General features: G+C 49.9%; 1 protein-coding gene across 13 annotated transcripts in view; it reads right to left on the reverse strand.

The window, feature by feature from the left end:
- The window catches only part of SMAD6 (SMAD family member 6), a 232,618-nt gene that overhangs the window by 54,478 nt on the left and 161,736 nt on the right, over nucleotides 1-16,404 (reverse strand). For 8 of the 13 annotated variants that reach the window (XR_015135381.1, XR_015135380.1, XR_015135378.1 and 5 more), the window contains one exon: nucleotides 14,560-14,785. The gene's annotated coding sequence lies outside the window, so the exon portion shown is untranslated. Of the gene's footprint in view, nucleotides 1-13,511; nucleotides 13,702-14,559; nucleotides 14,786-15,359; nucleotides 15,455-16,404 lie in introns of all 13 variants that reach the window. The other 5 variants (XR_015135386.1, XR_015135385.1, XR_015135384.1 and 2 more) reach the window with 2 other exon arrangements.

Consider the following 16,404-nt stretch of genomic DNA (forward strand, 5'->3'; position numbering starts at 1 on the left):
GCAACGCAGGGGACTCCCTGGTTGGGGGAAATAAGATCCCATATGTGGGCAACTAAGCCCATGCAGTACAACTACTGAGCTTGTGCGCCTTCTGGACCACGCACCGCAGCTAGAGAGTCCGTGCATCGCCGCTAAGACCTGACACAGCCAATAAATAAGTACTTTTTTAAAAAAAGAATTTACAGTGGGCTCAGGGAGACAAAGCAATTCCTCACAGCCTGCTTGGTCTGCAGTCAAGTGCAGAGGGTACACTGACGATGGGAAGACCCCTTGGGCCTGGGTCTGCAGGGGAAGGTCAGGGCCACCGGTGCATAAAGGGCAGTGGGGCACCAGGCGAGGTGAGTGGTCATGAGCCAGGATCCATCGTCTCCCTGCGGCCCCCCTCAGGCCCCTCCCCATGCCCAGAGCTCCCAGGGATGCTGGCCCTGCCCCCACCCAGGGGTGTGCATCTCTTTCCTTGCCTGTGAGTCCTTTTAACAAATGACAAAGATGGGGGACAGGTGCACAGAACCTGTACATTGTTTTGGAAAGCTCTGGTGGAGATCTTGATGCTCCCTCCTGATCCTTTCCCTCCCTTCCCCCACCCAGAACCCTGCGGGTGCCCCCCCCCAACTGCTAGGAATGTTGGCAGCTACAGCCGCCCTCCTCCACAGAGAATTGCCTTTGGCCAAAGAGGAGCCACCTCACTTGGGAGGTCACCCCCACCTGCCCCTCTGACATCAGACTACATGACTCAGGGGTAGAGACTGGCCCCCTTGACCGAAAGGGTTGAGTGTCACACTCTGAGGTGTAGTTCCCACTCCAGAGCTCCCTGAGGGCCAGGCTGAGGCTGGACTCCAGCTAGCCCACACTCTTGCTGCCCCATCCTGCTCCCCCACTCCCTTCTCCCATGAGCACAACCCCTAATTAGCGGGGTGTCCAAACAACCGCATCAAAACACGGACAGAAGAGCTAACTAGACAATCCTCCGAAGAAGACATACAGGTGGCCAAAAAGCACATGAAGAGATGCTTAACATCACTAATTATCAGAGAAAAGCAAATCAAAACTACAATGAGGTACCACCCCACACAGGTCAGAATGCTGCTGCTGCTGCTGCTAAGTCACTTCAGTCGTGTCCGACTCTGTGCGACCCCATAGACGGCAGCCCGCCAGGCTGCCCCGTCCCTGGGATTCTCCAAGCAAGAACACTGGAGTGGGTTGCCATTTCCTTCTCCAATGCATGAAAGTGAAAAGTGAAAGTGATGTCGCTCAGTCATGTCCGACCGGTCAGAATAGCCATCAGCAAAAAGTCTACACACAATAAATGCTGGCAAGGGTGTGGAGAGAAGGGAGCCTCTCTGCACTGCTGGTGGGAATGCATATTGGTGCAGCCACTATGGAAAACAGTATGCCAAGTAAAAAACACTAAAAACAGAGCTACCAGCAAGCCCACGCCTGGGCATATATCTGAAGAAAACTCAATTCAAAAAGATACATGCACCCCAGTGTTCATACTAGCACTATTTACAATAGCCAGGATGTGGAAGTAACCCAAATGTCCATCAACAGATGAATGGATAAGGAAGATGTGGTGTGTGTTCACACACACACACACACGCAATGGAATATTCCTCAGCCATAAAGAGAACGAAACAATGCCACTTGCTGCATCATGGATAAGCCTACAGTTTATCACACTATGTGCAGTAAATCAGACAGGGAAAGATAAATATATGATATCCCTCATATGTAATCTGATTTTTGAATATTGATACAAATGAACTCATTTACAAAACAGAAACAGACTTAAACAGATATCAAAAACAAACATGATTACCAACGGGGAAACACAGAGGGGAGTGATAAATAAGGAATATGTATATGAACATATACACACTACTATACACAGGATCAATAACCAACAAGGATTTGGAACACAAGCACAAGGAACGCTGCTCAGTATTCTATGATAACCTATATAAGAAAAGGATCTAAAAAAGAATGAATGTACGTACGTGCTATGCTCAGTCGCTCAGTCGTGTCTGCCTCTTTGCAGCCCCGTGGACTGTAGCCTGCCAGGCTTGTCTGCCCATACGTGTATAACTAAATCACTTAGCTGTATATCTGAAACTAACATGACATTGTAAATGAACTATACTCCAATAAAACTAAAAAAAGACTTGAAATGATTGCCCTAAGTGGATAAAAATATCTGTGTATTGTGGGCAATGCATTTTCCTACACCCACACAGATGTATACAACATATTTCCTATAGTCATTTACCAACATTTTTTCTAGCTATGAAAATAAAATGATGATAAATAATAAAAGCTCTTTCTTAAGGATGTAAAAAAAAAGCTGTGTGTGTCCAAATCCCCATCTCGGGCTCTGCTTTTAGGGAGCCCAACCTCGGCACCCCGTTTTCCCTTTCAGTACCTGGTGCTTTCGTGCTATCGTCTCAAAAGCAGACTCGGAAACAGGCCCTCAAAGCACAGTGTGGAGGGGGCAATACCCCTGTTATGACTAAAGTGCTGGGGGTGGGGGCTCAGAGACAGCGGATAAACATGCCTCAGGGAGTCAGAGAGGGCTTCTCAGGACAGGGTGGGTGAATGGGAAGGGTGTTCTTGGCAAAGGGAACAGTACGCCCTTGGATTTCCAGAGCACTTTCAAGTATCCCATCACAGCAAATAGAACCAGGCAGGTAGAGTGGGAAGAGCTTGCTTTAGAAGCCCCCAGAACCACCACCAGGGTCAAGGGTGGCCAGCCCTCTTCCTATAGCAAACGCTTGTTGCAGGAATGGGTGAATATACGTAAACATGTGAGCAAAATCACTGAGACTATTTCTCCTGTAGACAGCATTTTATCTACCTGCCATTTCCCAAGTGGTGCCAGCTCCCTCCCTAGACCAGAAATTCCTTTATAACAGGGACTGGGCTTAGGTATCGGGGTGTCACCACAAAGCCCATTTCTGCTCTTTGTACAGAACTGATGCTTAAGAAATACTTGTTCCATGGCCTTGAGGGGAGAAGGGGGTGTTTAGATGGATCAAGACCTCCATTCATTCACCAAACAACTTTGTGATGAGATTGTAAAATCAGTGACCAAGAACAAGGAAGAGAGGAAAGTGCTGTGCACCTACTGTGTGCAGGAATTACACTAGGTGCTTTCCTGTGCTGCCCTTTAAACCTCATGATAGGGACTTCCCTGGTGGTCCAGCGGTTAAGAATCCGCCTTCCAATGCAGGGGACTGGGGTTCGATCCCTGATCTGGGAACTAAGATCCCACACCCCGCGGGGAAACTAAGGCTGTGCGTCCTACCTAGAGAGCCCACATGCCACAACGAAGACCCAGCACAGCCAAAATCTATAAATTTTAAAAATAAATAAACCTCACCATAACCTGAGATGGTTATTATTACTGCCATTTTGCAGATGATGTAACTCCAAAGGGAGCAGATGTGCCGTTGACACGTAGGTGTATCTAGGTCCACATTCTGTGATCTTTCCACCCTCTCTCCCTTCCTTCAACCCCAGGGGAGGATATTTTAAAATCAAAGTTACAGAGGCCTGGAATAGGTTAACCAGATCTCTCTGGAGGCAGAAAATCTGGAAGTCCTCCAGGGATCCCTTTCAGCAGAGAACCCTCTGATTCACGCTGTCCAGGCCCAAGCAGCCCTGGTGGGCAGGAGATTCCCCTCCCAGGCCGAGGCCAGCTCTCCTGTGGCCCATCCACAACCGCGCCTCTAACAGAGAAAGCCATGCTTCCAGGGATTGGAGGATCCAGAACCTACTTTAGGGTTAATGTGCTGAAGGAGGGGGGAAAAAAAAAGGTATAAATGCTGTTGAAAAACTGAGCTGAGGAGCTCCTGGGAAACCTGAGCCGTTCAAGTCTTAGTCAAAAGTGCTGGCTGAGAAACTGTTGGTCCTTGCCAAGCCCAGCGAATGGAAGCTTGCACATTCCCGGGGCTGCGTGTTTCAAATACTTTCCGTGGTTTCACCAGTGGAGGGCCAGGAGAGAAGAATCTGTCATTACCAACTTGGGTCTGCAAAACAGCTTGGCCGGCGGGGAGCTGTGAAATCGCAGGAGGCGGGAAACCTGACTCAGAGCTTCAGGGATGCGAGAATGTGCAGCTGGGAGGGGGCACCCTGACCCCTAACCTCAGACTTGCAGTTGGGTGGGTTTGGGGAGGCGAGGGTGTCCTGCAGGGGTTGGGGGGGGGCATGAAACGTGATCCTTGGGCTCATGATGGTCCTACTCATGATGTTTCTTGCCAGCTCGCACAGTGACCACCCCTTCCTTTGGGGTAACAGCTTATGTGACTTTCTATCTGTTCTTCAGCAGTCCAGACTGCTGTTGAGCCCCTAGGTGCCACGCATCCTGCTGAACATCTAATACGATGAGCCTAGGATGTTAGCATGCTGACATCCCATGACTATTTTTCAAACTGGGAACTGACAGTCATAAAGACATAAGCATCACCCCGTTCTACACAAATGACCCAAACTTCAGCTCATCCTTTGTGTACAAAGGACCTACCACGTGCAGAGACGGGGATGCAAAGACGGAGAGAAGGTCTTTTTCTGAGAGGGGCTTTTTCAGAGACGGGCTCCAAAGTTTCATAGATTTACACCAATCTATGTTTTTCAAGGTACTGTTGTATCTGCCACCAAAGTTTTCTTATTAAACCATGTGAAGGACGAGGGGCAAGGATGAGTCACAGACCTGACCACAGGGAGGTGGTGGAGGGAGGGATGTGTGGCAGAAAGCACCCTCGGTCCAGCCTAACTCACAGTGGGATCCAGGAGGTCACTTCAGTCCCTTTAGGTCTTGGTTTCTGCAGAACACACTGTCCACGTGAGTGTTGTCCTGCTGTGCGCCATGGCCATCATGTCAGTGGCTTCTTCTCGCAGCCTCTGCCACTCTCTGCCCGAAGGCCCCCTCTGGCTGCAGAAGGATGCAGCATCGACGGGTGGGGCAGGTCAGGAGTGCAGGAGCAGCCCTCTACAAGAGACAGGAGTGGGGGATAAAGAGCCCACGTCCCATCCCCTTCACCAGGACAACTCTGCAGGTGTGCGTTACTGGAGCCCTGACTACCCACAGGATCCTCTGCTCATCAAGCACCCCGTGTTCTCTCCTTCCCTTCCCCCTCTTACGACCCCACTGGTGCTTCCTGAGATCACCTCCCAAATAACCTGTGTGCATGTGTGTGCTCAGTCTTGCCCAACTCTGCGACCCATGGACTGCAGCCCGCCAGGCTCCTCTGTCCACGGGATTCTCCAGGCACGATACTGGAGTGGGTTGCCGTGCCCTCCTCCCCCTACCTGCACTCAAATCCCATTTGGTGCTCCACTTCTTGGGGGGAGCCAAACTGAACACTTTTCCTTGTCTGAAAGGAGGAATCCAGGCCAGAAGGGGCTTTGGCCATTATTCGTGACAACCCCATTATTGCATAGCAGGAGGGATCGAGGCCCACAAAGGGGAGCCGCTGTCTCCCTAGTGATGACCTTCCCGCTTCGTCCCCAGGTCTCAGGAGAGCAGCCGTGACACATCCAACTGGACCCGCCTCTAGCCGGGAGCAAGGCTCAGGAGGTCAGGCCCAGCGCCCAGGGGCAGTCGGGCACCAAGGTGGGGAGCCCCTGGGTTACGAGTTCCCTGGTGGCCACGGCCCTAAGTGACCCCTTGGAAGCCCTGAGCACAGGGGTCCTGCAGAACTACAGAAGCGAGTGGGCCACAGCCTGAGGGCCTCGGCCCCTCCCTCAGCACCTTGACCAGGTGGCCCCCTCATCGCCCCAGGCCCCTCTCCTCCACTCCGCATCACACACAGAGGTGAAACCACACAAGAGGCCCTCAGTTTGCCTGCCTCGAGCCCCAACACGTGCCGCCCCCTCTAGTGAGACGGTGCTCCCCTCCCTCCCCCACAGCCAACTCCTCCTCCACCTTCAAAGAGCTCAGGCTTCTCCAGGCTTCTTCTTCCTCGACATCCGCCACGCTCTCCCACCAGGAGTCGCCCCCTCCACGGGGGGTCTGGGACACTCCAGTCCTGCACCTCTCCAGCGCCTTGTCCCTGGGGAACCACTATGACAAGTCTGCACTATGTCTTCCCCATAGCTCTCTGAGGGCAAGGTTTGGGCTTTCGTACCTTTTTAAAAAATTTATTGGGCTGCCCTGGGTCTTAGTTGCAATGTGCAGGCTAAGTTCCCTGACCAGGGATGAAACCCAGGCCCCCTACATTGGAAGCGTGGAGTCTCAACTACTGGACCAAGAGGGAAGTCCCCTCATGTACCTTTTTTTATCCTCAGATGCTGGCTTTCATGGCTCTAGAATGTTTGCTGAGTGACAAGTGTAGGAAAATCATTTGAAACAGGTAGAAACCCCAGAACCATTGTCCTTCCCCATCTTTGATGTTTCTTTTTCCTCGGTTGGCCATAGAAACACTGGAGCCAAAGAGAAGCTCTTATAGAGCAGGGAGAAGGTTGCTGGGGGTGGGGGGGTTGGTGAGAGAGGCCAGTCAGGCCCCGTGGGAGGAGGAGGGAGCAGGAGGGGCTGGGCAGGCAGTGGGTCCTGGGCTTAACCTGCAGGGAGCCTGATGGAGAGACCAAGACCAGGAGTCTGGGGCCCCACACCAGAACCTCAGAGAGCCATTCTGCCACATCACACAGCTCCATGGCAAGAGGTGTTCAAGAGAGTGACCCTGTGATAGGTGCCTTCCTGGGACATTTCTAGAAGTTTGGTGGTTTTCAAAGCTTTTCTAGCTATGGAATCCAAACAAAATCCCATCTAGATGTCCAACATGTAAATATTGTCCCAGTTGAACTGGGGGAACACATGGGTAGAATTGCCAGTCCTCCCAGCGACCCCTTATCCGGAGGCAAACCATTCTGAGAGTCCCCCAGGGCTCCACAGAGTTGTTTTGAAACCACTGGCCAAGTTGCAGGAGCTGGATTATGTCTGAGGACCCAGGTTCTCATCCCACTCTGCTATTTCAGGCTGTGTGACTCTGGACAAGTTACCTCACCTCTCTGGGCATAGGTGTCTTCATCCCCACAATGGAGAAGATAACATCTGCCTCACAGGGTTGCTGAGAGGCTCAAAGGGTAACCAGGGAAGTTTTGCACCTTACTGTGGTCACACATAAAATTTGTTGTCAGGAGGCCCAGAAGGACATGAGAAATTGTGTGTCATCTTGAAAAAGGAGCTCTGAGAGGGGTTAGGTCCTGGGCTGCAGAGCAGACACATGGCTAGGAGACTTGTGGTTGCCTTTCTTTCTGGGGTTTCAGGCCGTACGTGCTCACGAGGCATCCCTTCGCCCCAGACCTCATTACCCAGCCAGCTGGGGCTCTTGCATCGTCATTGTTTCTCTTCCCTGGGTGTGGAGCTGAGACACGTGAGCATGGAAAATTCTTCCCCTCACTGCTCCACCAGTCAAACCCCAGCAAACCTTAGTCCCAGCCCGGGACCGTGGACCCCTAAAGGGAAATGGAGGCAGAGCGTTCTGGCTCCAGGAATCAGCTAATGGAACCTTGTTAATTACTATGTAAATTACTTTAATAGCCTGGATCCCCTTCAGACAATTGTTTGGGGGCTTAAGGCCCTGGACTGGGAAGACGGGGTCTCTGTTGAGGGGAAAGAGCAGCCTTTCCTTGGCCCAAGACCCTCTTGTATGGTTTCCCACGGGGCAGAACAGATGCACAGATGGGGAACTGGAGGAAAAGATGGGTTCACATCTGCCCCTGGACGGTGGGATCCTGAACGTGACACTGAGATGGAGGAACCGACGCCATCCTTGAAGGCGGGAACTGGAAAGGACCTCAGATGGTCTCTAGTGTACCCTCACCCCCTTATTGCATCCAGGAGAAACAGAAGCCCAGAACAGGTGAGTGACTTGTCCAAAATCACACAGCAAGGCGACTGGACAGGCAAGGACTAGTCTCCTATCTCCAGCTCATGCAAGCATGCTCACTCAGTCGTGTCCGACTCTGCGACGCTGTGGACTGTAGCCCCCCAAGGCTCCTCTATCCATGAGATTTCCCAGCCAAGAACACTGGAGTGGGTTGCCATTTCCTCCTCCAGGGGATCTTCCTGACCCAGGGATCAAACTCACATCTCCAGCATCTTCTGAATTGGCAGGCAGATTCTTTACCACTGTGCCACCTGGGAACTCCAGTATTTTTATTTATTTATTTGACTGCACCAGATCTTAATCGCAACACACGAGATGGAGTTCCCTGACCAGGGATTGAACCCACTGGACCACCAGGGAAGTCCCCATCTACCCCAGTGGTTCTCAAACAGGCACCTGTGGGATGAGCTGGACCCAGGGGTCCTGTCTAAAACATCATATAGTGAGACTTTCCCAGGGCACAAGAAAATAATTCAAAGGTAGGCATTTTACTACTGCCAGGTTTATAATAAATAGCTAATGAGAGCCTGCTGATGGCACAGGGAGCTCAGATCAGGGCTCTGTGGTGACCTGGACGGGTGGGATGGGGTGGTGGGAGGGAAGTCCAAGACGCAGGAGTGTATGTATACATACGGTCGATTCACTTCAATATACAACAGAAACTAACACAGCAGTGTAAGGCAACTATACTAATTTAAAAAGAGAGAAACGGTTTCTTGATTTTAAGTTCAATGTCTCTTTTAAAAAAGATATACTATCCTGCAGACATGATATATAGTTATATTTTCTTCCACAGATGTGCCTTTGTATTATGGAACTGAGCATGTAAAAATGTCCTATTAAGGATACCACGACCTTTATGACCCTCTAACCGGAGGGAAAACCTCAGTGCTGAAGCAATATTTTTATCTCAATTTTCCTGATGCGGGAAGAGAGGCAGAGAGATGCTAACAGACTTGCCTTAAGACTTCTGACTGATCTCTGCTCTTTCCGCCACTCCACTTACTACAAGTATGTGTAAACAAGGAGTGAACAGGGTCTGGGAAAGGAGTGGGGAATCGTGAGGATACTAATACTATGGGGCTGGGGCCAGGATGCTGAGCTCATAAAGAAGGCGTGTAAGTATTTAACAGGCTTCTCCTGGCTGCTCGGGGCACAGGCTCCTCTCTGCAGCACAGGCTGAGTTTCAGCAGGTCTGCTGGCAAGATGAGGGTGGGACTGGAGTGGTTTTACTATAATTTTGAAACTTTAATTAATCTCTCCATCCAAAACTTTATTATCTTTCTTTTCCTACCCCTTCAGGATTGAAGAATATCAAAGAGAAGAGGGGACTGAAACCTGAGCAGCACCCTTCAGGGCCCTCCTGGGTTCAAAAGCCCCCTCTGTGTCCCACTCCATGTTTGTAGAATTAGACTTTAGTCTCTTAGGCTTCCCTGAGTTCCAAAGAGCAGACTCAAGGAGTTAACTATTAGGACAACAGAATCACAGGCCCCCTAGTTCCTCCTGAAGGGATATAGACAACAATCTGATTCATATCTGTGTTCTATAGAAACTAAGACCCCCACCCAGGTGGAGGATGGTACTTCATGCTGACCACAAGCCCTGGACCCTAGACTGGTTCGAACCAGTAGACTGTGATTCCCATAACCTCACCCCAGTGAATCAGAAGAAGGCCCACGTGCTGATCATGCATCCTAAGACCCCCACCCCTCACACCGTCTTTAAAAACCCTAGCCTGAAAGCCATGGAGGAGTCTGGGTCTTCAGAGCATGAGCTGCCCATTCTCCTGGCTTGGCGCCTGGCAAATAAACCACTTCACCGCAAGCACCTGCGGTCAGAGTTCAGCTTTCCGCACCTCAGGCACGCAAGCCCCTGCTCAGTAACAACATGGCAGCTCTGTGGTCACTAACTGTGACCTCGGCAGGTGGCATCACCTGCCTGAGTCTTGGTCCTTCATCTGAAAAATGAGGACAAGGATACTTACCTCACAGGATGGCTGAAAGAATGAAAGGAGATGGTGCTACGCACTTGGTACACAAAGCTATCGCTCGCCTTCTCCCTCTTTCTGTCTAACATACAGATATACATATTTTTGGTGACTCGGATGGTAAAGAATCTGCCTGTAATGTGAGAGACCCAGGTTGGATCCCTGGGTCAGGAAGATCCCCTGGAGAAGGGAATGGCAACCCACTACAGAATTCTTACCTGGGAAATCCCATGAACAGAGGAGCCTGGTGGGCTACAGTCCATGGGGTTGTAGGACACGATTGAGAGATTAACAATTTTAAATTAGGGTCAGGTGTGCCGCCTTGGGGTGGGTCACTGTGTTCCTGCAAGACCACCACAGCTCCCCCAGGCCAAGTGCCATCCTCGTGCCCTCACTAGAGGCCCTGAGTGCCCGGAAAGGCTCTCCCAGAGCCTCCCTCTGGGGTACTGCAGTCCCAGCTCCCTCTGCCAGCTCCAGTGCTCCCCTCGGTGCTTTCGCCACCCCACTCCCATTTGGGAAGCCTTCGGTTGCCTCCAGAGCCAGCTGTCCTTGTCATCATCGCCTCTGAGAGGACACAGGCGGCCCCTCCTCCCCTCTCTCCACAGCCTCAGACGGCTGCTTGAGCATCACCTCAGCCAGGTTCTGTGTACTCCAGGAATCTGCTGGAAGGAACAGCAGGACTGTCTTAACCTTGGGCTCTGCCCCTAGAAATGAGACAACATCACTGTTTCCACCACAAACACGGGAGGGGAGAGGCAGCAGGGACTATTAATGTTTGTGATCCCGATAAAGACACAGATATGATGTTCTGTATAGACAGTGCCAGGCTCCCTTTCGGGTATCTGACGAGCTGTGTCCCCTACTGTGACTGCCATCTCCTCTTCCCTTGCTCACGTCAGGGGACATTTCTATGGAGAAACCCCTTCCCACCCCACCCCCAGCCAAGCAAGGCTCCAAGTCCCTCACCCCAGCACTTCCAGAGGGGCAGCTGTTTCTTGCTCACCTCCTATCTCTGCACACTGGGTTGCGCTGTGAGAAGGGAGGAGCCACGTCTTTTGGCTATAGGTCAGTCAGTTCAGTTGCTCAGTCGTGTCTGACTCTTTGTAACCCCATGGTCCGCAGCATGCCAGGCCTCCCTGTCCATCACCAACTCCCAGAGCTTACTCAAACTCATGTCCATCGAGTTGGTGATGCCATCCAACCATCTCATCCTCTGTTATCCCCTTCTCCTGCCTTCAATCTTTCCCAGCATAAGGATCTTTTCAAATAAGTTAGTTCTTAGCATCAGGTGGCCAAAGTATTGGAGTTTCAGCGTCAGTATCAGTCCTTCCAATGAATAGTCAGGACTGATACTGGTTGGATCTCCTTGCTGTCCAAGGGACTGTCAAGAATCTTCTCCAATACCACAGTTCAGAAGCATCAATTCTTCAGCACTTAATTTCTTTATGGTCCAACTCTCACATCCATACATGACCACTGGAAAAACCATAGCTTTGACTAGAGGCTACAGGTAACAGAATCCAACTAAAGCTACTTAATCAGGAAATGGAATCTGCTGGAAGGCCATGAACACAGTTTAAGAGGGGCCCACAGAGCTGCAGCTGGCCTTAGGATGGGCTGCAACCAGACACAGCCCCCTCACTGGGCTTCCCCTTCATCTTTCAGCCCTGCTTCCTTCGCCTCTCTCTGAAGGATTTTATAATGAAAGTTTATTCTCACCCCCCTAACATGAGAGATCTACTGTTTCCAAAGTGAGAAACTGACAGTCCACTGCGCACAGTTTAAAAGTAAGTGGTCAAGTGGATAGGAATCTGCCTGCCAATGCAGGGAACACGGGTTCAGTCCCTGGTCTGAGAAAATCCCACATGCCTTGGAGCAACTAGCCTGTGTTGCTAGTTGCCACAACTACTGAGCCCGTGGGCCTAGAGCCTGTGCTCTGCAAAAAAGAAGCCACTGCAATGAGAAGCCTGTGCACTGCAACCAGAGAAAGCTCAAGCAAAGGAGCAATGAAGACCCAGCACAGCCAAAAACAAATAAATAATTTTTTAAAGTAATATTTTTAAAAAGGTGGTCAAAAGCTGCTAAGATAACCACAGGTCCTCCCATTAAGTCCTTCCCCACAAGTGTAGGAGTCCTTACCAGCATAATGAGAAATGCTAACAGTTGCCACTGATGGTGCACTTACCATGGGCCAGGCCACCATGCTTAACACTGTATGTGGATAATCCCCTCAAACCTTGTAGCAGATATCTGTGCATGCGTGGGTGCTAAGTAGCTTCAGTCGTGTCCGACTCTTTGCAACCCCATGGACTGTAGCCCACCAGGCTCTTCTGTCCATGGGATTCTCCAGGCAAGAATACTGGAGTGGGTTACCATTTCCTGCTCCAGGGGATCTTCCCAACCCAGGGATCAAACTGGAGTCCCTTATGTCTCCTACATTAGCAGGTCAGCTCTTTACCACTAGCACCCCCTGGGAAACCCCACCAGATATCTGAGAGAGGCTCTACTTTTATCTGCATTTTACAGATGAGAAAAATTGAGGATTAATAACTCCCTGGTAAGTTTCAGGCTCTGAAGCCCTGAGATGCGCTGTGTCATGTCAGCCTGTGGGTGTGGTACACAGTATTTCTATGTGTGTTACGCACTTAGAATCAATCCATCTGCCAGCGTTGACAGGTGTGCACATACATATGTGCCCTCAGGGGTGCTATGCACACACGCACACATGTGGCCAGCGCACACCTGCAGTGGGAGACTGTGGAGGGAAGTACCCCCACTGGGTTTGGCTGGTTCGCACCCCAAGGAGTGCTGGTGAAACTTCACTCACCCACCACTCTTCGGTGACCATTTTTCTTAATGAAAAATTCAGCAAACACGAATGACTGTCAAGCTCCGGGGAGGTCTGCATGCTTGGCAGCTTTAGCAGATGAAGCCCCAGGGAGACAAGCAGGCTCACGGCATTCATTGATCCCACCCTCATCAGGGGGCTCCCGGAAGCCACCATTCAGGGAAAAATATGAGGCTTCGAAAGACACAGGAGACCTCAGCAGCTGCCTTCCCTTGGCCTTTCCCTCCCACTAAGCAGGCTCCCCAACCCTTGTCTCCAGCCCCCCTCTTCCATGCTACCGCCAGAACTACCTTCAGAAAATGCATTTCATCCCCATCATGGGCCCACTCCACAAACCTCCATAGTTCCCTATCACCCTGAACATAAAACTCATCTGCAAACCCAGCTTTCCTCCACCACCTGGCCTCAACCAGCTTTTCCAGAAAACCCTTCCAGGTAGGTGCCATGGCCAGTACCAGGTTGAGGGGCAAGATGTCCAGAGCACAAAATTTATGGAGGCCCTCACTCTTGGGGTCCAGCTCATCCCTCTCGCTGGCCATCCTCGGCCACCCCAGCACAGGAGCAGGCATACCCACGGGCTGCTCAGGCTGAACTAACGGTACGACAGGAAAATCCAGCAAAGCCTTGCAGTGCCAGCTCAGTGCAGGGCTTCCCTGGGCATCCTGTCACCTGGCCTCAGAGAAGCCCCACTGTGAAAGCAGGTACCTCCCTGCCCTGAGTCTGAGGCGCTAAAGCCACAGGACCAGTGCACAACAAACAACAAGCTTTAAGATTCCCTGGGGTGAGGACCTACCATGGGGAAGCTGCTGGAGGCCTGTCACCTTGTTAACACTCGTGATGATCCAGGGCAGGTGGTGCTGCCCTCCATCCTCTTTGCTCATGGATCACGGATTTGCCAAAGCTCCTGCTCAATGAAATGTACTTTGTAGTGTGGAGAAAAGGGACCGCTCCCGCACTGTTGGTGGGAATGTAAATTGATACAGCTACAACGGAAAACAGTATGGAGATTCCTTAAAAAACTAGGAATAAAAGCACCATATGACCCAGCAACCACACTCCTAGGCATATATGCTGAGGAAACCAAAATTGAAAAGACAAATGTATCCCATTATTCATTGCAGCACTATTTACAATAGCTAGAACATGGAAGCAACCTAGATCTCCATCAACAGATGAATGGATAAAGAAGCTGTGGTACATATACACAATGGAATATTACGCAGCCATAAGAAAGGAACATGTATGAGTCAATTCTAATGAGGTGGATGAACCTAGAGCCTATTATACAGACTGAAGTGAGTCAGAAAGAGAAAGATAAATATCGTATACTAGTGCACATACATGGTACTGAAGAATTTATTTGCAGGACCCACTCCAGTGTTCTTGCCTGGAGAATCCCAGGGATGGCAGAGCCTGGTGGGCTGCCATCTATGGGGTCGCACAGAGTCGGACACGACTGAAGTGACTTAGCAGCAGCAGCAGTGGAGAAACAGACACAGAGAATAGACACAGGGAGAGAGGAGGAGAGGGTGAGATGTGTGGAGAGGCTAACGTGGAAACTTACATTCCCATATGTAAAATAGATAGCCAACAGGAATTTGCTGTATGTCTCCAGAAACCCAAACAAGGGCTCTGTATCAACCTAGAGGGGTGGGATGGGGAGGGAGATGCGAGGGAGGTTCAAAAGGGAGGCAATATATGTATACCTATGGCTGATTCATGTTGAGGTTTGACAGAAAAAAAAAACAAAATTCTATAAGCAATTATCCCTCAATTAAAAAATAAATATTTACAAATAAAAGAGGGGGAAAAAGAAATATATAACCCCCATCAATGCTTACCATGCCTTCCGGGTCACTGGTGGACATTCGAAGAGTGGCCCCACGTGCAAATTCCCAGCTGAAGTCCAGCAAGCCGACCGATGCTCCACCCTCCTGTTTCAGCTCACACTGTTAACATGTCCTTTCCGTGATCCATCTAGTGCAGGGCTCTTCACAATTTTGTGCTTTTTGTGAGTGATTTAGCTCTTTCAAATGGCCCCAAACATCGTGCTGAAGTGCTCTCTAACTGCAAGAAAGTTGTGATGTGCATTACAGAGAAAACAGGTGTGTTAGAGCAGTTGCGTCAATTTTGAATGAACAATATATATCAAGCAATGTATCTGAGCAGAAATACACATAAAACAAGGTTAAGTTTGATCAACTGAAAAAAATGTGATCAGAGGTTCACAAAAGGCTTCCCAGGTGACTCAGTGGTAAAGAATCCATCTCCCAATGCAGGAGATGCAGGTTCAATCCCTGGGGCAGGAAGATCCCCTGGAGAAGGGAATGGCAACCTGCTCCAGTATTTTTGCCTGGAAAATCTCATGGACAGAGGAGCCCGGCAGTCTATAGTCCATAGGGTTGCAAAGAGTCAGATACAGCTAAGTGATTGAGCGCGCACGCGCACACACACACACACACGCTAATTCAGTGTTCCAAGCGACTGAGCACGCGCGCACACACACACACACACACACACATGCTATTTCAGTGTTCCAAGCTACTTTACAGAACATGACTACCCCGAATAACAAGAATCAGCTGTGTTTTCACTCCTTGCTGGTAAAGAAACTAGGGCCTAGACAAGCTAAGTCACTCACCTGGGCTTGCACAGCCAGTGAGTTGCAGCTCACTCTGAGAGGAGTCAGAAACAAGCCCTCTGCTCTTTTATGAGGTGGAGGTAAATGCTGGTGACCTGGGACATAAGTGAGGGAGCAGACGCAGATTTGTCATTAAATGGTATTAGCTAGTTTCTTTCAATCTTTATGACTGGATATAAGTGAAAGCCTGGGCTTGGTGTGCATCAGTCCTCAACACCTCTCAAATTCTCCTGATAAACCACCGTTTTTAACACACAGAAAGCAGCCATCAGGTCCAGAGCCTCCAGCAGGTAGAATGGTCTAGCTGGAAGTGGGTAACAATTATTTTTATACTGGCTTTCAAATAAAATTCTTGCCATAAATACTGGGTCATTATAATAGTTTTAACACTCCACAAAGCGATAGAAAGTTTCTTTTCAGATAGATTTCATTAAGTAAATATTTAAATATTTAAGGAGTGTAAATATTTAAAGAAAAATGTTAACAGTTGTAAGGAAAACTCCAGAGGTGGCATGTAGTGGTATGTGGATGAGTCAAAAATCAGGAAGGTGATTTGTGAATGACTGATGTTCTGGGGGGGCTGGCAAAATTCTGTTTCCTGATCTGGATGCTGACTATAAAAGGTTTATTAAAACATTTAATGGTTTATACCACAGTGGCTTACCACTAACAAACTACTTATTCTATAGTTCTGGAGGTCAGAAGTCCACGATGGGTTGGTAGGGCTCTGTCCTTTGAAGAATGCTACAAGAGAATCTGCTTCCTTGTCCTTCCCATTTTCCAGAATGGAAATGCCTGCCCTCTTTGGCTTGCAGCCTCTTCCTCCATCTCCAAAGCCAACCGAAAAACCTCTCTCCTGTCTCCTTCTTTCCTCTGTAAGGACCCTGTGGCTATGTTAGGTCCATTTGGGTAACGCAGGACCACCTTCCCATCTCAAGATCCCTAACCACATATCCAGAGTCCCTTTCTGCCAGGTAAGTAAGGTACTCACAGGTTCTGCAGTGGGGATGTGAACATCGTTGGGGGCCATTTTTCTTCCTACCAC

This window comes from Bos grunniens, chromosome 10 (genome assembly GCF_055505025.1).
Source record: "Bos grunniens cultivar Pamir isolate PY7600 chromosome 10, Bosgru_T2T1.0, whole genome shotgun sequence".
NCBI classification, from domain to species: Eukaryota; Metazoa; Chordata; class Mammalia; order Artiodactyla; family Bovidae; genus Bos; species Bos grunniens.